The sequence below is a fragment of the Camelus dromedarius genome, unplaced genomic scaffold (assembly GCF_036321535.1).
Source record: "Camelus dromedarius isolate mCamDro1 unplaced genomic scaffold, mCamDro1.pat HAP1_SCAFFOLD_50, whole genome shotgun sequence".
NCBI classification, from domain to species: Eukaryota; Metazoa; Chordata; class Mammalia; order Artiodactyla; family Camelidae; genus Camelus; species Camelus dromedarius.
The window spans coordinates 522,542-544,607 of NW_026989764.1; the positions used below are offsets into that span (position 1 = coordinate 522,542).

The 22,066-nt window shown below is 39.7% G+C and overlaps 1 long non-coding RNA gene across 3 annotated transcripts in view; it reads right to left on the reverse strand.

Annotated features, from left to right (window-relative positions):
• Window positions 1-22,066, reverse strand: part of LOC135320598 (uncharacterized) — a 61,038-nt gene that overhangs the window by 16,102 nt on the left and 22,870 nt on the right. For 2 of the 3 annotated variants that reach the window (XR_010379804.1, XR_010379803.1), the window contains 6 exons: window positions 19,976-20,195; window positions 16,640-16,818; window positions 16,030-16,086; window positions 13,923-14,147; window positions 7,610-7,809; window positions 7,188-7,306 (listed from right to left, as the gene is read on the reverse strand). This is a non-coding gene — a long non-coding RNA (uncharacterized LOC135320598). The remainder of the gene's footprint in view (window positions 1-7,187; window positions 7,307-7,609; window positions 7,810-13,922; window positions 14,148-16,029; window positions 16,087-16,639; window positions 16,819-19,975; window positions 20,196-22,066) is intronic. The other variant, XR_010379805.1, reaches the window with a different exon arrangement.

The following is a 22,066-nucleotide window of genomic DNA, read 5'->3' on the forward strand; positions in this document are numbered from 1 at the left end:
TAAGTAAGATTTAAAGTGAACCTATGAGATCTCTAGTTTTTGTCTGTTTATAAGCCTGCATACACATTATAGATGTGAGATATTTCTACAGCTGAAAAAAAAAATCAAAGTCAAAGAGCTCTGCTTAATTGACGTAAAAAAAATAAGAGCTTACAAATTAAGTATTTTTAAAATAAAAACTGACCAAATTGACTTTCAGCGTCACATGAACTGGAAAATATTCAATATTAAGATAATACTTGATATTGTTTAGTTTAAGTATGTTCTAATTAATATAGACATCTTTAAAGTTATCAATATTAAGTACAATACCTTTACTGTACCTAGGCTTAATGAAAGTCAAATAAGATCCTGTTATATCTGTTGCAGAATTGTCAAGAAAAAAATAGTAATGTGGTGTAGTAAAATTTTAAGTAAATTAAATGCAAATAAGATGAGAGCTTTGGGTAAATTTTTAAAATATATTTTTTAAATGTATGGTTAAGATAATCTCTAAATGTTTGGTATCTTTAAATTCTAGAGTTGTGCTACATTAAGTTAAATGATAAGATTTTATTAAATAGCTATGACATTTTCAGATAAAATAAGTTTGAAATATGAATTAATTAACATTTAACTTACCCTTACAGAGAAACTAAAGGTGTTTAGAAATATTAATAAATGGTTGGTGCTACCCTGAAATAATCTCTATTGTTAAGGGTATTATCTCAGTATCCTAGGAAAGTAAGATAAATGTGTAAAGGAAGATATATGAATGCAATTATATTTTGTTAATAAAAAAAGTGACTTTCTTCTGAAGCTGGTTACTTCTGAATGGAAGAGAAAATAAAGGACACACTAATGTGAGTATAGAAAGCTGTGGAACGCTTGTGGAAGAGGAACCTTGAGGAAAGAGTTTTGTACATGGTCAGAATTGTCTAAGTTTAGAATCAACTTGGGCAAGGTAAATGAATCTTAGAAGTAATATGGTACAAGACTAGATTTGGTTTTCTCTCTGTTAAGACGACAAAATTTTCTAAAAATGTTAATCCACTTTCAGTAACTAATTGTAAAACTTCTTATACCACATAACTGATCTGTTCTGCTTTTACCTTTAACGTATTGTCTTGTTAATGAAAAAGAACTACTTTACAGTGATCTATATGTTTATCTGATCAAGTGTTCTGAAAACTTTTAACAAGCTCCCCAAATATCAATTTCTAATTAAAATTCTTTTAATCTCCAGTTAAGTTTGGGATGCTACAGAGGGCCCATGAAACATCCCAAAGAGAGATTTTAAACTAGTAAGTTTCATTTAGCATGTTAAATAACATGGTATTGTCAAATGAATAATAGATCTTCCTAGGTTATATTGTACGAGAAAATATTATTAATATAGATATTCTAGAAATTATATGGATTCCCTAAAATTCTGGTATATCTGAAATGTTACCAGTCATAATTCTGGTTATAGCGACCAGCTTTCTTTATCGATTATAGTGTAACGTTGTTTAACCATGCTTTTAAATCACTTGTCATTTATATACAGTTAATTGTTTCCTTCTGATGATTTTGCAAATTGCTTTCTCTTCAAGGAGATTTATTGATTTCAAATAAATTTCAAACTATAGCACTGAACTAAACTCGGTAAGAAATTTTAAAGGTCTAATGAGAACTCTGATTAAAAGAATTAGTTACATGGGACTGAGTAAACTGGTGAATATGGTTATAATTTTTGATTTTGTCTGAAATACTACTGGCTTTTTACCTGTTTCCCAGACATAAAGAAACTCTTCTCCTTAAGCTAGTTATGATTCAGAGAAATTTGATAAATTACACCTATGTAAGCAGACTTGGAACAGTTATCTTTTCTCTCTATCTGATCCCTCAAGGGACTAAAAACTCTAAGGTCCCCAGTGGCTCTATCAGACAAATTAGTAAGATCATCTCCTAACAGATATAGCAAACTCAAAGTATTTTAAGGATTTTAAAGAGAAAAGAATTTACCTAAATCTGTAAGGCAGAAATCCATGACAAGCCCTTGACGAGGCATTCCGGGCCTAAGAAAACCTTATTAACATTCTACCCTGAGAGTCCTTATTAAAAGTTCCAACACAGCCAATTTTAAAAAAAGCCTATATAATCAAATAATCAGACTTAGCTTGTAAATAAATTAATCTTGATTTGACTATATTTGAGAAAACTGAGGGTAACTTTAGAGAGAAAAAAGATTATATTTTAGTGGATATTAATTTCTACTTTTGTTGATTGAGGTCTATATTTACTTAGACATTTCCCAGATCATTCCTTGCTGTTATGTCACATTGCTGTAAAGTTTAATTGAATTATAAAAAGAATACTCTAGGTTTGTTTCTGAAGCTCAGTAATCTATCCTTGGGCAAAGTTCCAATGCCCCATGACCAGCAGCCAGGGTATTATAAATACTGGAACAGGCATGACTTAAAGAACTGTCTCCAACCTGAATGGAACGACCCTTTATCAGGTACTCTTAACTAGACCATACACACCAAAGCTGAAGGAAATGGACTTTCAGATTCATTTCCTATCAGAAACAGCCCCTGCAGTGCACTGGTCTATAGAGCCCTGCTCACCTTAAAACAATGCCCAAATGGAGAAAAAGCTACAAGGTCAGGATGAGAAGAAGACAACATCTGAAGAAGACTGCAGACCCAAGACACCGAACCAGGCCTTTATGCAAATTACTTTGATAATTTCTCCTACCGTTGATTATGAACTACTCCAACTGTTAAGTTTATGGTAAATTAACTATGTCTAGTACTTCTGTGTTACCTTGGTGGGTTTCCCTACTCCAAGGCTCTAACTAGATAGCCCTCAGAAACGTTATTCTAAAAAGAAATTATAGTTCTGTTTAGGCCACTGTTGATCTTCCAAGGTGGGAGACCTCACCTGGCCAATTAATACCTGCTCTGACCCTGACCATAAATATGAAATTTCTCATAAGATCACTCAAACTCTATCAGAAACACAAGGAAAAATTTAACCCAAAAATATAACTTCTCGACTATTAAATTCTTACTCATGACTTTATAAACATTACTAGCTGAATTACTCATATACTGTTTATATAATAAAAGTGTTGTCTGTTACATTTCCCAATGTGTAACGAGGCCTACAAGATTGATGATGGCTAAACATCTTGAAGGAATAGATAAAATTTATAACTCTGTGTAAAATAATTGTAATAGTGTGATTCTAGTTATGGTAAAGAGCAACGAAGGGTAAACAATTCCTGGATCATAATAAACTAGTAAGATAGGCGATCCAGAGAACTTTTAGTATCAACAGGGTCTGATAAAAAACTAACACCTTGAATGGCAGCTCAGAAGATACTTCACCTGAACTAGGAATGAGCCATCCTAGCACCATGGGACAAAATTAGTCATGAAACGTCTCTCAAAATATTGGTCGAATTTAGGACCAAGGGGGAGCACTGTGAATGAAAGTACTACAATGTGAAAGAAAATACTGCAACCATGTCAGTAAACAAAGAATGCTGAAGCCAAGCCATCAGCAGCTGCTGCCACACCCCAGAGAGGACAGGCCTGCAGCCCAGCCTCTCAGTCACTCACAATGGTGCCCTCTGAGCGGACTCAGAATAAGGAAGGACAGGATACTGGCCCTAGATAACTAGGTGCTTGTCTAAAGAATGAATTCAGTGAGTCCAAATGTTTGCTTCCTCCCATACATAGAAAACCACTAAATACTTGAACTTGAGATACCTGGCTTTCTTTAGATAACAAGCAAACTTTTATTGTTCCAACTACCTGATCTTTATTGTAAAGCTCCTGTATATCCTAGCTCTTCCCATACCTCTTGGGAGCAGTCCCTCAGAGTGATCTGAGAGGCTGTCATCCCAGCTCGAGTCCTCCCGCCAAATGAAACACAACTCTTAATTTTAGGCTGAACGTTTATTACAATCAAGTCCCAGAATAGACACAACTCATCACTACTGTAATGGAACACACTGGATCAGGAATCAAAAGCGTGTTCTAGTCCTGAAAATCTAGTGGTTCCTCTTTCTTCCTGTCATTATACAATCCCACCAGAACTCATTACTTTGCTGTCTGCTCATCTGGTAACCAAACTCAGAGAAGAGTCAACTCAGCAGACTGCCCTACTGGGGAGAACAGCTGGCAAAAGCACTGTGGGTTGCCTGCCCTCCCGCACGCTCTGCTGACCGCTAGTGTCCTCCATGGAGACCAGGGCAACAGAGCTGTTCCCAACAGCTGCAAAGTCCCACATGTTAAGAAAATCATTTTATTTTATACAATATGTTACATATATACCCATCTCTGAAAACAGCTTTGCCAGAAGCCCAAATCTCCAACATTAATCTGCAAAGGCAAATCCGGTCCCCAAGTGAAAACAAGTCTTAAGACGATGCTAAGGCCTCCAAAGTTCTCTCCAGGACCATCAACCAAACTGCCTGCAGGTCTGCACCTGCAGGCGGCAACATGTCTGCTTTTAAAGCAACTCCTTCCTGCCCTCGGGTGCTAGAATGTCCCTCTACACCCTCCCATCTCAGGGTAAGAGCAGCCGCTGCAGAACCTTGCAGGGCAGCACTGACAGGACTGGACAAAAGGATCAGAGCTAAACTAAGCCTTCTGATGACACGAGCTTGTCACTGTGTCACTTTACAAATGAAGATATATATATAGAGAGGTGGGGTGATATTGCTCAAAGTCACACAGCTAATAAGTGGCAAAGTCTATAACCCTGCTCCTCCCTCGGGCATGACGCCCCAGCTGGGACGCCCACAGGGTTATCTTGTGCCTGCCTGACCAGTCCTTTCCTGTCACTCATAACCCAGCACAGGGTCTGAGCCTAGCCTGCCTTTTCCGCATCTTTTCCCTCCAGTCTCTCAGGAACAAGGCTGCTCAGTCCACTGTATGTCTTCCAGCTTCACAAACCCTCCGTGCTCAGGCTGGTCTTGTCTATGAATCCAGCACCCTGCTCAGAGGCTCTTCCTACCCTGCAGGAGGACGTTTCCACTCTCCGCAGGGACACCCCTCAGGGAAGCCCTCTTCTCTCCCTCAGCATGGCAGGTGTCCCAGGCCACATCCAGAGCTGCCCCATTAGGACTGCAGGTGCCCAGGGACTAATCAGGCTAGCAGCCTCAGAGCCAGGGATTATGCCCGGGTCTCCCTGCAAATCTACTGCCCGCCTCACAGTCCCCAGCCAGCAGGTCACCTGGAAGTCACAGCAAGTACCCCACCCAATCCAGAAGTCTCTTCATTTGCCAGCACCGCTGATGACTGGTCTCCAAGGTTTGGTCAGTTTTGCACAAAAAGGCACCTTCCACTGTGAACCGGGGGGGGGTTTGCTTATGCTACCCACCCTTACTGGAAACGTCAAGGGAAACCAAAAGGCCTTTTCTCAACACATTTTTGATGACACCCTCCCACCCACAATACTCAAATGTTCAAGAGAATTGGGTCCACGTGATTTTGTTTTCCTTACTTAAGTGGCTCAAAACACTGCGGGATTCTTTCTCTTTTGAGGGTATTTGTACTAAGTTTATAGGCATTAATCGGTTTTTGTCTCTCTCTTCAGTATCCCTAGCCGTTGCCACTTCTTACTCCCTTCAGCAGCCTCCCTCCCAACATCAAGTCTAGGAAATCAGCTGTGATGAGGGGCCCAGGGGCAGTCACAGAAAAAGCAACCAAGGCACAGAAAGGCGACATAATTTGCCCAAGGTGATCAGCTTCAACCCCCAACAGTGTGTGTCACATCCCTCTGTTTAACTCTTATCCTAAGCAAGTTAACTTTTTGTAGATTATAGTTATAAACAGATGAGGTATCAAAATATATACAAGGACACACATCAACTCTAAGATGTTCATTAACTCCACTATTTTGTTTCTATTTATTTTATTTCTGTTAAAAAAAATTAAGAATCTCTGCAGTCAATATAGCAAAATGATACTGGGGTTTAAATCCAGAATATAGAGGTGTTAAGTGTGTCATTGCTCACACTTATTTGTATGTTCACAAGACAAAATGATTTGAAAGTCTCTCTCCCCTCACCCTACTCACTACTGGCTCTCACCAGAGCTCGCAGTCCACACATCTAACAGCCTTTCATTTTACCCACAGCTGAACTCATCAGATTTTCCCCAGAACTCCCTCTGCAGATTTCCCTCATCACAGCACAGCAGGACTATCATTTACCTCATTAATCCACCCAGAAACCTGGGTCTTACTCCATTCTAACTTCACAGACAGCATTCATCCTTTCCTTTTTACCATCAAAACATGTTTTCAATCTGTTCACTTTTACCCACTGACTGTCCCACCGCTCAAGTGGAAGCCACCAACACTGCCCACCTGGTCTCACGAGTCTCCCAACTGGCCCTACAGCCGCTCTCCCCTACTTGAGACAAATGGGATTGTGTCACTCCCGCGCTTTTAGGACTCTTTTCAAACCTACTTTTCTTAGAAGAAACTCCAAGTTCTTCACCTGGTGAAGGTCTTTGCCATCAAACTGTCAGCTCAGGGTGGGCAGGACACGCCCTCTCAGGTCGGCCCTGCCCTCTGACAGAGCATCAGCATGGGAGGACCAGCTGAGCTACACCAGCCTGTATTCTAAACCTGGTCTTGATTTCTTAGCAAACTGCTTCACTTAACCATACAAACCCAAGGTAGATTAGAAAGATTTTAGATGTTGAGCTAGACTATTGATTTGGGGATTTTGCACTAGCAACCTGCAAGTACATGTTCTAATGATTCTGTCTTCTAAAAGCCACACCCAGATTTAAGTAGTACTTTGGAATGTCTTCGGAGTAAAAGGGACTGTACTTATACAGACTTTATGTTTTATAACATAAACAACCTGCACAGGGTCACAAATGGAACTGCCTCACAAGTGACAGAAGACAGGTGAGAGGCATATAGCAACAGGTCACAAAGATCGTAAGAGCAAAGATGATTCTCCAACCCCCGAAAAAATTCCTCAATGAACTGAAAACTCTGAATTTTGAAAGTAAAATACTATCATATAAAGAAATAAAATAAATAATCCTCTTCACGAAGGTTTCAAGATCTGACTCCAGAATTTTTAGCAGGCTATACTGAATCCTAGCACAGGAAAATCAGATAGACTAGTGGTGAGTAAGTTCCAGGGAAACGGCAGTAATTCCTCCACTTGTAAAAGGACATACACTCACCTGTCAAGGTGAATGTAAACCGCATTCTGGAGAAATTCGGAAGCTCCCAGGCTCCGCTTCTGGATGGCAAGGACATGGGCAGCTTCGAAGCATGCTTCTGAGTCACCGGCATTCTTACACTGCACGGGGAATTGGAGGCCATCAGTCATGAGCAGAGATGTTCCTGTAGTGTCTCACAGCCTGTGCCTCGGGGACTCAGTGCCCTGCAGCAACCCGGCCCCAGGCGAGGACCCGCAGCGTGGCCCACCCTTGCAGGAGGGGCACTGTGCTTGAGAAAGCCCATCCCTGATGCTGGCAAGAGGTGCTGGTGGTGTTGTGTGAACCTATAAATGCTCACAGAAATACAGCTACATACAATCAAGTGATACAATTAAGAGTAGCAGGCTATTTAACAAAATTTCAATTGTCAGTGGAAATTTTACCATTCCTTTCCACTTGTCCCCTGCACTCTGAGACAGGCTTAGGCTCTCTCACACCTGCAGCTCTGATGCAATTTTTCTGAAGTCATTTTACTTTGCTGCAAGTTTCTTCACTCCCCGTGTCGCTGTGACTGTCGTCTCTTAACAGAGTCAGATGTCTTCCTGGATCTCTCTCTGAGTTCCTTGCTCCTGCTTCTCAGATCCTAAGATAAAGGGCAAGTGAAGACACATGACTAGAAAAGGCACTGAGGACTTGACTAAAGCCTTCAGTGACCCATATGTGAGTGCTGCCCACCCCTTACCTTCACTTCTCAAGGTTCTGCCCAGGGTGACATCCAGACAGGATAGCGTCCTGGGCCAATTAAATGCTGTGTGGCTTGCGCGCACGGACAGGTGCAGGAGCTGGTTCCGGAGCCGGGCACCGCCCCACCTCTGCTCGTCTCTCTCCCGAAGCCCCGCTTCCAAGCCCCCAGGCTCCCTAATCTTCTGTCCTTCTCTTCTACTTTACTCCAAGCCCTTTTCCTCTTCCTTTATTCACTACTTATCCCCAGCTGGAGTGATTTTTCAATCACAGTATCTGAAAAAGTTTCCTGCAGCTGAAAAAGAGGTCTCCAGAGGTCAATGCTCATATGCTGGTTCTTGAAGAGAGCCCCAGGTTAGGGAGACCCTCACCAACACTCACAGGGCATCAGACATGTTGCAGGGTCGACCACCCCCAACAAGAGTTTGCTGTGAACCCAAGGCACGCACAGCATCCCTGCTCACAAAAATGTAGTTGGCTCATTTATCCGTTATTAAGAAGCAAAAATTAAAAATTGTTCATGTTTCTTACTAAAATTATTTATGAGGTGGAAAAATGAATTTTAATAGAAAAGAACAAATTTGACTTCATGTTAGATGTGTTTCTTTGGCTTTAAACCTGTGCCCTGTTTTCTAGGCTCAGACTTGCTAGCTCTGCACCTTTTGTAAAAGAAAGTTGCCTTTAGCCTGAAATATCCAGGAGGGCCTATTCTGCGGGCTCTGATCTTTAAGGATGTTAGCTCTTCTACACTTATGTAGAGATGGCAAGTTGCAAAATAGAGAATAACCTTTTTTTTTTTTGGTGTTTTTAAAAGGTCACCATGAGTTGACCCACATGGACAGCTGCAAGAACAAAGGATTCCAAGGAAATCAATCCGAACAGCAAGAAGTTTGCAACAACGAACCACACCCCTGCCCCTTTTTAGTAAAAAAGGAGACTGAATTCTGACTTGGGGAAGAGGGTTCTCCAGGATATCAGTATGCCATCTTCTGGGTCTGCCAGCTTTTCAAATAAAGTCACTATTCCTTGCTCTAACATCTTATCTCCCGATTTACTGGCCTGTCATTCAGGAAGCAGAACTAGTTTTGACGTGGTAACTAAATGACTTCATTGGAGTTAGTATGTCTCCACTGTTTCCTCATTTACAATATGTCACAACCTGTCAATTTTATATGCTGTTTAGCAACACAACCAAAAAACCTAACATAGGGAATTGATTCCAAGGAAATAAAATTATTTCAACTCCTTCAAAACATTTTTTCTTTTCTATTTTATTTGTTTTGCTTATTGAAAAGAAAATAAAAGTCAAATCTATTTATTTCATGTATTTTTGTTATAGCTGCATATTTTAAATACTAAAAAGATATTTAAATTGCAATAAAAAATTGTTCATATATTAGTGTAAAGATATATAAACAATCAATGTGGATTAGGAAAGGTATGGATATTTACTAAAAATCCACTGCACATCCAGTCTTTTACAAGCATATCCTGGAATATAAGCTGTATGACCCAGGGGTCCACCACCCACATTCTCACTGCCGAGTTCCTTAGTAATCATCTACCAAGGCACCAAAATAGAACCACGTGATCAGTATTTTAGGTATAAATAAGGGAATTAGCTCATTCAATTCTATAAAAAAAAACCTTAAAATAATTACTGAACTTACTTACAGACAAAGAAAATTGGACACAAAGAAGTACAGTTTCTTTCCCAAGGTCACAAAGCTAATAACTGGTAAACGCAAGATTTGAACTCATCTGCCTGATTCTAAAAACTAGGTGGAAATCCCATTTGACTGTGGAGGGTCCAGAAGCACAGCCTATCACCATATCTTTGTTCAGATCTAGCCGTAGACAGCCTGAGAAAGCACCCCATTCCTATGGAACTCAAGGGCAAGTGATATCAATAAGAATTTTATATTCAGTAGTTTCTTAGGCCTCATTTATATAAAGTGTCAGCAGGTCAGCACAAAAACTCTGGGAAATATGAGTGGATCCAGAGCTATTTGCTGATTAGAAACTCAGTCTACCAGGACAGAGTTACCTTCCCATGAGAGGCCACATGGACATAAACTAAAGGCAGGTGAGCAATGAAAACTAGCAAGACCCTGGAACTCAAGCAAGAAGGACCCCTGCCATCCCCTGCCGAGTTGCCTCTTCACCCACTTGGACACGATGGCAGAAGACCCAGGTTCTTGTCCAAGTTACACCATCATGGATTCTCACCCATAAAAAGTTACTGCTCTATGCTCTTAAGTACTTTCCAACTCAAATATGATGAAACCAATATCTCAGCAGAATGTCTATATCTCCACATCCACTCTTCTATTAGGAGAATATTTCTATGGCAACAGAGCAGAAATCCAATTAAAAACACCATGCAAGAAGTCGGGAGAAAATCTGCATAAGAGACTTTGTTCACACGCTCAGTGAATGGAAACACAGTAAAAGTGTTCCTTCTCCCTCAGCAAGTGGGAGGTAGCCTGATTTTGTGTGTGTGTGTGTGTGTGTGTGTGTGTGTGTGTGTGTGTGTGTGTGTGTAAATCAAATACAACGAATTCTGGGATATTTACAGATTTTTTTATCTTACTGTCATTTCATAAGGATGAGACAACCTTTAAATTAATTTGAATCTAGTGTTCTGAGAGAGTCTCAGGCTCTTTTGGTGGAGGAGGGGAAAGGGGAATAGAAAGGAGGAAAGAAGTAAATGAAGCAAAGGAGTACGAATACTGCTAGGGAAAGGCAAGACATTAATTTTGTTCCTAATTCCATCACACACAAATTATGGACTGGCTTTCCCCCATGTCTTGTCAAGCACTGAGTTGCAGAAGAAAGGTGACAGCCCATTTCTTACTGAGCTTGTGATTGTACGTGGAGTCTTATAGACACAAATCATTTACCCTGATCAAACACTCTAGCAGCAGGCCGTAATTCTCCTGTTTTGAGAGACAAGAAAACAGGTGTTCAAAGAGTATATATAAGTTGACAAAAGTCAGAGGACCAGTAAACAAGAGAGGGTGAATTCAAACTCAGATCTGAATGCAGAGTCTGCTCTTCTCACTCCCAGGACTGGAAAATCCTTAACACACAGGCTTCCCAGCTCCCCTGCAGTGTTCCTGGTACCAAGGATTTCCCATAGCGATGGTCTCCAGTTCTCACAGACACAGCACTCTGTGCGGCCAATGGCCTCCATCAGACCTTGATCATCTACCTGCCACGCCCAACATGCTTCACCATAAAGGCAGGAATGCTGGCTTTCAAGTGCATAAAAAGCCATCCCTGGTCTAACCTGGTCTCTTCTGCAGCTTCTTCAGCCTAAAGGCAGCCATGAAACTGCTCAGAGTTTGTACATGAGCCACACTACCTCTCTCCATCTGTCTCCCCAAATATACTACTTAGCTATGACCATTTTGATAATCTTGGAAACAAATTTTGAAAAACAGAAAAGAAAGGATTCTGGAACAAGTACTTAATACTTACAATTTTAAATGACAATTTACAAAGTGAGTATTTACAAACCGAATCTGCCTTCCTAGGTGTCAGTTTTAACATTTACAAAATATAATACCAAAAAATTCTCACTTACAGAATTAACAAAGACATCAACAATAATCTGGAATAAACTCAAAATTAAAGCCCCTGTTCTACATGGAGAAAACTACTGGACTCTACTGAGGAGTAAAGTAAGAGGTTTGAATGTAGAGACATCAACATATTGCATGGAGGAAAGCAGTTTTGTAAAGATGTAAGTTCTCCTAAAGATAATTCAAAACTTACTAAAAAATCCCATGAAAAACCTTATCTGTTTTTTTTTTAACTTGAACGAAGTATTTTATATTTCTTCAGGAATAATATTCATAATACTAGCCAAGAAAATTTGGGATGGAAGAAAAGAGTAAAAAAAATCACACTTTCAGTTATTAAATAAATTTTTACAATATATAAGATATAGCGCTGGAGTAAGAAAGTAAAATTGACAGAAATAAACCATGAGCTCAAAAAGAGACTCTAGTGTACATAAGCATACTGTATAGGTGGGATTTCAAATCAAAGAGAAAAGTATGAATTCAATAATTGTCCTGGGACAATCAGAGAATCACCTGGAAAGTACAAATTCTATTCCTGTGCTAATGACCACAAGAAAAATTACAGAGAGTGATGTAAATATTAAAATACTAATAACAACAAATGCAACTCTTTGCTCATATTAATTCAACTTCTCCTCACTATAACAAGTACTATTATCATCTCCATCTTAGAGATTAAAAAAACTTACAGAAGAGATTTATATCATTATAAGAAAGTGTTTCTAAGAATAATAACAAAGATAAAACCCAAAAGAAAGACATTTACAATCTTAAAAATATTTTGGGCCAAAACGAAAATAAAAAACCTACTGAACAAAATGAAAGGCAAGAAATGACAAGAAAAAGCTCTGTGATACATGTTGATGAAGACAAGCGGTTAACGTTCATAACATACAAAGAGCTGTCACAAAGCAACAAGAAGTTCCCTCACTTAAATATGTGCAAAGGACAAAAGGGATCATTCACTTTTAAAAAGTCAGATGGCTAATAAGTGAAAAATGCTGGATACCTCATTGGTCATCAAATACAAACTAAAACAATGAAAAAGCACTTTTGCTCATCACATTGGCAAATATTTATAAAAGATATTCTAGCTAGTGTCCATCTGTGAGAGAACAAACTGTGAGCGACATTTTGGAGGATGACATGTCAATGGATATGTAAACTCTGAAAAACGTGTGTACACACAGGCTCAACTCAACTTCTAGGAATCATTTCATTTAGAAAAAAAATCAGTTCAAAAAGATGTACTCAGAGCATTTACACAGCACTGTTTACAATGGTGGGATGAAAAGCTGAAGTGAAATCATATCCAGTGATAGAGAATTGGTTACATAAGTTATTCTACAGCTTTTCATTCCCCACTGGAGAAGCAATTTCTAGAGTCACTTGAAAGGAGCTTGAGATGAATGTAAATGTCACATCCAGGGACTAAATTTCCAGAAGCCTTAACTAAAAGAATACTCATACAAGATCACAGGTATGTTTGTACAAGAGGGATGCCAGTCAAACATCCTTTCTGAAAGTGGAAAATGGAGAAAACTTAAGGGTCCAACATCAAGAAAATGATGCGGTAAATCATGGCGAGATGTGGGCTCTGAAGGGGCCGGCGATTCGGCATGGTCCAGGGCCTTGTCCACATCACTCTCCCACCAAAGGTTTCCTTGCACAAGAGACCACACCTGCACATCAGGAGACCCCTCCACTCTATCTGAAAGGACCGGGTGAGTCTGGAGTGGGAGGACGTCTATGATATACCCATGAGTGAATAAAGTGAGCTGAAGAACACATACAGTATGGTCTTATTTTTCAATAAAGCATATATACACACACATATAAGTTGATTTCTCATATATGTGTATGTATGTATGTATGTATGTATGTATTTATGGTTATATATATATGTCATAAGCATAAAGGTCATGAAATATATACACCAGATTGTCAACAGCTTTTACAGTCACGAAATAAGGGGAAGGGAGTTAGGGGCCTTTTGGTACCACCACAGTTCTCTTTTCAGTATTTCAGTTAAGTATACTTGAATTTAAAAGTTTATTTAAGTCCGAAGTAAAATGGACGATGCCTCCACAAGACAGAATGCTATACTGGTCATTAAAAATCATGCCAGGGGAGATAGAATATTGCAGAAAAACATGTAATAATCCGAATGGAAAATGGAGGTCTCCACACAGTAAACAGGCACAGAGTGCTCACTGGTTTTTATGACAGAGGTGATACACACTGAAGAAAAGAACAGAAAATAGAAGTTAAAGTGTTAATTACTGTCTCTGAGTAGTGGGACAAGGATACCCTCTTTGCCCCTTTTTTCAGACTTATTATATTAAATACACATTATTTTTCATCTGGAAAAAAGCATTTTAAGATGTCTATTACCATGCATTGGAGAAAATACATAAGTACTTACAGAAACAAATAACTAGGAGACACTGCAGCAGCGCCACACAATGTAGAACGGGCGATCCTGAATAACAACATGCAGTTACATAAGGACCCACAAATTGAGAGCACCTGCTGTAACAGGGCGTGGCCCCCTTCTATTTGTCAGTTGTGTCTTCAGGGCTGAGGCAATTCTGAGCACGGCCAGTGTCAGTGCTGGTGTCTGGATGGATGCCACTGGAGGTGAGGGCACCTGCAAGCCGAGAGGAAGAACAGAAATCATCCTCTGCTTTTTCTGTCTTGTTTCTTTGTTACTGTAAAAGAGAGGCGTAAATAAGATAAACTAAATCTTCCCTGCTGAAATTTCAGTAATGAAACCGTTTTTAAAGTCTTCACAGCTTATATTCTGCCTATAACTGTCTTTACAACAAAGTATCATATTTATTAAATGTTAATTAACTCAATTAACTCCCTGTTGAAACCTATTAAAGAACATGAAATGCACTACGTGAAAGCACCACGCCTGCAGTGACTACCCCAGCTGTCTTGACGGCAGTGCAGTCAGCCCACACCATCCCGTGGCCCTGAGCTCCTGATGATGATGCTAAGAGAGCACACTGCCACCTCAGATGGAGAGGAACTCTGAAAGCATTTTCTGAAGTCAACAGCACTGACAAAACATAACTGACAAATCCCAGGCTTCTTGGAGGCTGTCATTTTCTGTTTCTGGCCAACACCCGTCAATGAGCAGAACCACCCCATTCCGAGCCATGGGACTCACGTGGGAAGCAGTTTTGGAGAAATTTCCATGTATAGAATGTAACCAACTATACATAGAACTCTGACAAAGGAAAAGATGAAATACTCTGATTTTGGAAGACACTCAAAATATTCTCCCAAGCCTTAGGAGCTGGAAAGGCTTGGCTTCTCTTCATCCACTTATTTATTTCACATCCAGGGAGAATCTCCCACAAACCCTGTTTCCCTGTGTCTGCTGGGAGCCTCAGGCACACTCTTGTTGTCGATCTTATAAGTCACAGCAATCTTATAAGTCTTATATGTCTCATGTCTGCAACCCTCACACAAGCTTGCCAACTAGACACAATGTCTATACTTGGCCCCATTTTCTCACCTGTTTATTTGGTATCTGTTCTTCTGTAAGTTGCCTAATATGCTTCTTGGAACAAGTAAGAAGAATGAGTGGGTTGATAAATACAGATGGACAGGTGAGAGATGGGCAGACAAACAGAGAGACTCCAAGAAAATGGGAAAGAAAAGGGGAAAGAAAATTTCCTATGCAAAACCCTCTTCTAGTCAGGGAAGAAAACCACCACGGAGAAGTGTGAAGAGGCAGGTAGCTTAGGATAGTTTTCTGGATTCCATGTAAAGTCACACCAAGTGATGAGAGGGTAGAACTATAAATAATAAAAGAAAAAAAAGCATGCATGCTTGAAAAATATATCTACAATATGTACTTTCTAAAGAATAGATTCAAATCAGCAAGGCCCAATAACACAATTTTTGGGTATTTAGAGAAGTGAGAATCCCACATCCAAACCACAAGACATCCCTTTGGCGCACTGAGAGTCTACACGGGGCGGTCATAAAGCTGTCTCCACAAATCCATTCTATCCTGCACTTACGAGGAACGAACAGCTGTGCTCAGGCTGCCCACATGCATCATTTACACCCCACAACACCTCTACGGTGGAGGGACGCCTAGCGAGCCCCGTCTCTGCAGGACAGGAAACAAGTATGGGAGAGGCTAAGCAGACCTACCAGTTCTCCATCTCACAGGACTGGTCACTCCAGAGCAGGACTCGATCTCAGACCCATGTTTGTAACCACAGTACTACCGTGCTTTATGTGCTTTTTGTGTGTATAATACATTTGTTTCTGGCATGAAAGGATATTTAATAAATTTTCGGTTGTCTTGTCTATCTCATTAGCTCACAATCAATCTTTATACTGTTGAACTGTATTATTTCAAAAAGAGTACATCTGAAAAAGCAGGGGTCAGAATAAGTGGGGCTGCATTCTTTATCTGGTACCTCATCTCATCCAAGTCCCCAACCAGGGAGAAGGAGCAAATGTTTTCATCTTTTAAAGAGAGGGCTCCAGTGATGGTGACTTACTCAACTCCAAAACCAAGGCTGGGGGTAGGGCACAGGCAGCAACCATAGCAGTATCACCTGTAGGAAGGAGAAAAGAGGTCATGGGAGGGCTCAGGGGGTCATCCTGATTTAATTTCAATTGATAAAAGAATACCACAGTCTGAAAATACTACCATTCAATGGATTTGCTCTTTCTTGACATCTAGCAAGTTTCCACAGCCCACATGTAACATTATCATGTACCAGTGAAAGGAAGAGTCTACAGACAGGGAAAATCAATGCCACAGGCAGGCTGAAAACCAGACTGGATGAAAGGAAGAGAAAGGGCATAGTTAAGAAGAGGGAAAAGGCTGGGAAAAAGACATCATCACAAGGACTCTCAAGCATCATCCAACAATCATATAATCATTCATTCAAGAGAGGGTTACTGAGGTCCTATTTTGTGCAAGATTTTACACAGGGCAAAGAAAGAGTGCAGCGTACATGGTGGCAACTAGTGTCGGGGCTAAAATACACTTTTGATCCCGGTAACTTGCACACTTTTATACAGTATAAAGGCAAAGAAAAAAAGTAAAATAATACTCTGTAAACACAATGCATTGTTGAAAAAAATTAAAGAAGTCCTAAATACCTGGACAGACACACCGCACACATTCCTGGATCAGAAGACAGCGCTCTTGGAATGGCAGTGCTCCCCAGAGCGATCCATACATACAACGTGGTTTCGATTACAATCCCAGCAGGCACATCTGCAAAAAGCTGCTACTACAATTCATATGGGAATTCGAGGGTCTCAGTAACCAAAACGTACTTGAAAAAGAAGAACAACATGAGAGGACTTGTAATTCTCAATTTCAAACCTTACAACTGTACCTCCAAGTGATATTAGAGGCCATTTTTAAGTTATTATTGTGTTTATCCTTATTTTCCAAATTGCCTAAAATGAATATATCTTTTACAATAAGAAAAATAAAAAGTAAGGTATCTTTTAAAACATGCACACCGATTCATTCATTGGGAAAAAAATATTTTAACTATAAAGAGGTAAACAAATATCTAGTGAAAAAGGACTACTTAAAAACAAGAGTGCATTTACATTTTTCATAAATTGAAATCTGAAAAGCACAAACACATCAAGATTCTAGGGAGACCGATGCAACATATTAATATTTATTTCCAAAATTCTAATTTAACAATGAAAACTCAAGAAAGGTAAAATCATGGTTGACAGCCAACTGCAAACACATGGAGAGCAAAGGCCTAGAAATCACAGTTCCTTTAACTCTGCTACTACCTCAGTAGGAGAGGAAATTCCTCACTGAGAGGACAGTGGAATCCCATGCATAAGACAGGATATGCAGTACAAACTGCACTAGAATCAGGGGTGATTTTCTTAGAAGAACTCTAAGGCTACAACATTGTTGAAAAACTATAAAAACTTTGACAGACAGATTAAAACACAGTCATATATATTATAGAGAAACATATGAAGTCTGCTCCCATGTTGCATAGAAATACAAACATATTTGTTCATTTATGGGCACTGATGACTTTATCCCAGGTAGAATATTTCAACTAAAACAAATAATCAATAATACACTCCTCTTGTCAAATCTAGTTGATAAGTTACTCTGCTATGTAACCATAATGTGTCTAAGATAGTTCTAAAATTAGTGAAAAAGATCTTTTTATGGTTCCCTGAACTCTTCTCAAAATTCCAAGCTAAATTTTAAAATAGATCAGAGCAGTATTTCTATATTATCTTTTCCCTCGTGAAATGAACAACACAGTCTGTTGTCAAAATTCTGTCCTTTCAATGGTTCACGAGCACCATATCCTAACAAAACTGCTGGACAGCAAGGCACTATCCAGACAATGTGACCAAACCAATGAAACACAAGGAAGACAATGACCCTATTCTGGAGGGCTTATATATGTGTCAACACAGGGGTTTTTATTTGATTGGTTTGATTGGGTAGCAAAATAAAATCACTCAAGTACTTTCTTCTTTGAGCATTCTGTAAGTAATGACTCTTTTTAGTGTCATGAGCAGGAAAGATTTAAGCATGACTTGATTAGGTCAACTAGCAACAATCATCACTGGAGAGTGAGTAATAAAGAAGTTACCTGATAGCAATGCTTCTGCCTACATGAGACCTAAAATAAACCTACACTGACCTCTGCAAGGAAAATGAGATGAGGTCCCCAATGAGAAAACAAACCAACAAGAAATCAAAAACGGAAAGATATTTTCATTAATGATTCCAGGAAGGAGTGGAGCATGTTGGTGAAAAGCACAGATGTTGGGGACAAATATGAGGGTCTGAACTCCCACAGCACGGGTAGCTGTGACACTTATATGTCAGTGAAATTTTCTGCATCTCAGTCTCCTGTCCATAGACTGGGGACAACAACAGCACCCGTCTCCTAGAACGGTCCTAAATTAAGTTATTTTATATATAAAAGTTTAAATAAAATACCTGAGATTTTAAATATTACCCCAAAAGCACAAGGAAGAAAGAAAACAGAGATAAATTGGAGTTCATCAAAAGTGAAAACTTTGCTTCAAAGGACACCATTCAGAAAGTGAAAAAACAACACACAGGAGAAAATTTTTTCAAATCATTTATCTGATTAGAAATTTGTATCTCAAAAAAAACAAAAAAACAAGCAAACAAACAAAAAAAAACTCCTACAACAATACAAAGGCAACTCAATTAAAAATTGAATAATGGATCTGAAAAGGTATTTTTCAAGGGAAATATACAAATGGCCAATAAGCACAAAGAAACGATGTTCAATATTATTAGCTGTAATTGAAATCAAGTCAAAACCACTAGGAGAAACTGCTTCACACTCACTACAATAGGATATACTCAAAAAGAGAGTAACAAACAGTAATGAGGTCACAGAGGAAGCGGAGATCCAAGCCCTTGCTGGTGAGGACTTAACACAGCGAGGCCACTTTGTAAAACAGCCTGGCAGGTCCTCAGAGAGTTAAACATTTGGTTTATGAATGACCCAGGCTTTCTGCTCTCTGGGAACACAAGTAAGAGAACTGAAAACAAGTGTCCACATAAAAACTCCTACAGGAATGTTCACAGCACCATTATTCATCACAGACAAAAAGCAGAAACAAACAAAATGTCTATCACCTGATGAATGGGTAAACAGTGGGGCCCAGTCATACAGTGGAATATTATTCAGCAATAGCAAAGCATAGAGTACTGACCCAGGCAACAACGTGGACAAACATTGAAAACGTTACTAAGTGTGAAAGAAGTCAATCATAATAGCTGGTTTCATTTACATGAAATGACTCAATTTACATGAAAATATCCAGCACAGGCAAATACTCATAGAAAGAAGAGTGGCTCCTTGGGGCTGGGGGAGGATGGGGAAGATGTGAATAACTGCTTATGCATACGGGGCTTCCTGTTGGGGGATGAAAATGTTCTAAGATTGACTGGAATGCACAATTATGGGCATAGAGTAAAAACCGCTGTACATTTTAATGGGTGAATTGTATTAAAACTGCTAAGAACAAAAGCACCTCGGGCCAGTACCTTCCCATAGTAAATGCAAATTGCTAATTTTTATTACAGGAAGAAGAAACTGCCCTCAGCATGAAAGCAGGAAATCATCAAATGTGGGTAAACTGAAATTGGGCAAGAGCATTTCACTTGAAACACTTGCTGAGTGTACACGAAATATTCAGAAATAGGAAAATCATTTTGACATCATGAAGAAGCATTCTGCTTCAAATGAAGATCAAGGATTCGGCAAGCCCAGCTGCTAAAAATGACCAGAGAAGAAACCTGGTTCTTAAAACAAGCACCAGAGCCAACAAGGAAATGGTGGTGACGAAAGCAGGAGGCCAAAAATCTGGAACAGTTAGCTACAAATAATTTCTCCACTGAAAATTCAAATAAAAAATGAAAGTGATGCAATGCTGTATTGACCTCACCTGAATGGGCTTCCTCCGGTGCACGACAGTTCTGTAACCCCGAATGAGAGACTCAGGAGAATCAGCATGTTTCCTGGGAGCCCCAAGTGACTGCCCCCCAGCACGCTGACCACCATCACATCTGCCAGGGTTCAATTGCAGAGAAGAGACCAACTTCTGAAAGGCACAGGAAATGTTGACCAGGGAAGAAAAGGCTGCAGTCAGTCCTGGGACAGAGGCCCTGTGAGCAGAGGCCAGAAAGCTGCAGGTGAACTGGAGTGGCCCTGGGGCAGGAAGGGACCACAAGGAAGCAGATCTCAATTCTCTACTCTCTCTCCCTCGGGTAGGAGAGATAAACCTGCATCCTTCTCACCTGGAACTGTGGGTTCTGGCTGGCAGAAATCTTACAGACAGGGAATGATTATTCAAGACTGGAAAAAGTCCAGCAATTGATAGGGAGTAGGGAGCCAACTCCACGAGCCTCTCAAATGCTCCCATATTTATTGTGTATAATCAAAGAAATAGTCATTAACAGTTGTGTGATAGTAAGCAGGAACTTGGGGAAAGTGGATGAGACAGAGATTATAGAATCCACCATGAGTACAATGTCTTAGTGTATCTTTAGGGAAGTCATGGGGTGAGGGGAACAAAATACATTCTTTAGATATGTGAATTACAAAGCAGACCACCAGACCAGCCAGGTCCTTGTTTTGGGGATAACAGGCTATCTAACAGCATACAAGCCCAGCTTTTATAGCTGCGGTCCTGGGTCCTTGCTTTGCAATGAGCAGAGTGCTATCTAAAACCTCAACTATGCAAGCAAAGCAATGTCTCTGCTTTTTAAGGCAAGGAGACAGGAGTGAGGATGCACAGGCGCTTGCTTGCAAAGCAGTTACTAAGCATAGTTTTTCTTCTTAAAGTTGACAGGCGGCCTGGGTCTGCTACAATTTGTTAACCCAATCAAGGGCTCCCACATGGAATCATTATGGAGAATACCCTAGGATGACAAATCCTGGTTTTGGGTCTTTTCCTGCCAGCTTCAGCCACTCTAGAAGGGTCTATGCACATCCCTGAATAACGATCCCACAGAATCAACCACACTCATAACTCCTGGTGCTTGAAACTTAATTTTAGCTCTACACAACTTAAGTTAGAAAAGTTTCAGAAATAAAAGATATTATATACTTTTTATAGCTCATCATAGGACAGATTTTTCTGATTGCTCTAAGCTGCTTCTACTTGGTAAAGCACCTAACTCTGCAGGTGAATTCAATACTTTCCATTGGGCATAACTAGCCAGTTTGAGCTCTCTAACTTCAATTGGTCAAATACCGATACACTTAATTGATTTTATTGTTCATCAATTTCAGCCGGGAGGAGAGGGAGTGTCACTCTGATCCTCAGCCCACCCTCAACTCTTTTCTCATCAGCAACTCAGGCCTCCTGAAAACAAAAAAAAAGCATTTGTTTCCCTTCTTCTACACATTCCACAAACCCAAAAGGAAACATCAGCCTGAAGAAAGAATTCAACACAAATGTTAAAAATCTATAAACCTAAACTATCTCCATCTCTGAATCATGATACACAATGACATGAGAGTAAGTGTGTCAGGCACAAAGCATGAGTCAGCCTAACCACCTGATTTATATTCTTCAAAGGAAAGAAGGTTTTCGTATTTTTTATTATCACTCTTTGTCATTGTTTCTGATTAAGCCAAAAAATAGTTTATGAAATAATTTAGCACTGCAATAACAGATTTTTGTTGTATCAATTACAGAAGGCATTCAGAGGGGATAGGAAAACCCACCTCTGTAAAAAATTCAAAATATCTTCCCCTGTTAAGAACACGTAAACAAAATGCAACAGGGAATTCAAATTCTTGTGGAGAGGAGCAAAAGCCACAGAAACAAAGAAAGTAATACTATGAGTCAATTCAAAATTCACTGGACAAACATGATCAATGCATTCAATGAATTTTAAAGGCACACTGCAAGCCATTCACTTAATGATATGCACGCTAGAGGAAGAATTTCCCTCTTTAACACATAACAGAATTCAATAGGGTGCCCCACCAAACAACGACCAAAGAACAATCAGGTTTTTAACAGTTC